The following is a 1,181-nucleotide window of genomic DNA, read 5'->3' as shown; positions in this document are numbered from 1 at the left end:
GTAAGTTATTGTTTGAATTTTGTTTATCATGTGTATCAAAAATGCTACTTAGAGAAAAGAAAAATTGGCAACTAAAAAATAAACACAGAAAGTAATTATTTATTATTCTTTATCTGCCATTTGCTATCGTACAATAAACATAATTTTGACCGACACAAAGAAACAAGAGAAAATAAAATAAAAGAATAGTCGTACAGAATACATATCCCATGGCACCGTCACGGCACGAGATACGGTTTGTCGTTTAAGTCTTTTTATCGTATGACTTCAAATTTTGATTTTGGTAGCGTCGTTTTCGAGGTAATTAGGCACGAGCTTTTACCTCAATATGCACCCTTTCAGCTTTTAAACAATCAGAAAGACAATGATTCATTGCATCAAGTAAGGGGTTAGTTACATTGCGACAACATGCAACACTGTTTAAGCATTACCATGTGCAGAGGGATTACCTTAACCAATGTTTTTTTGTTTGGTATATACTAACTAACATTGTTAGTTACGTACGGGCTTACTTATGGGCTTAAAGATTAGGCTCCATTGTTAGTTATATTATTCTTGAATATATATAGTTTATTTAATTTATAAGATATTAATAAAGAAACATAAATAAAGTTGTTATTTAAGACTAATTTTACTCTTATTGTTGGTGATGAAAATGATTAAACAAAAATAAATATCTCAACTTTCTAATAAAATACTAAATGCGTGTATTTTGTGTGTGTAATTATGTGTGAACGTCTTTACAAAATCTATATCTTATTAAACAAACAGTTTACACCATATTAACATATTTATATCTCTAATGGACATTGACTTAGGGTTACCACACATGTTTAGGGTCCCTACTCCTTACTTTCCTACCAAACAATGACATAAAGTGAATTACCCAAAAAGCATGTGTAAACAGGTTGTGGAAAAGGATATTTGACAATGACACACTCAATGAGTCCAAGCCCAAAACATCTTAGACAGAAAAATAAAAACCTAAAATACAAAATAGTGAACCCAAAAAGAAAAATCATAACAATTGAACTGTAAATACAGACATACAATTGTCTTTATGCGAAGTTGATAGTTAAAAACTGTTAAATGTCAATTTAATCAAATATATCAAATCATCTAATAATTTTCAACTATCGACTTCACGTGAAGACAACTGTATGTAAGTTCACCTAATACAA

The sequence above is a fragment of the Arachis ipaensis genome, chromosome B10, assembly GCF_000816755.2.
Source record: "Arachis ipaensis cultivar K30076 chromosome B10, Araip1.1, whole genome shotgun sequence".
In the NCBI taxonomy this organism is placed as follows: Eukaryota; Viridiplantae; Streptophyta; class Magnoliopsida; order Fabales; family Fabaceae; genus Arachis; species Arachis ipaensis.
The sequence above is the reverse complement of the archived record's forward strand: the minus strand, read 5'-3'. Positions refer to the sequence as shown.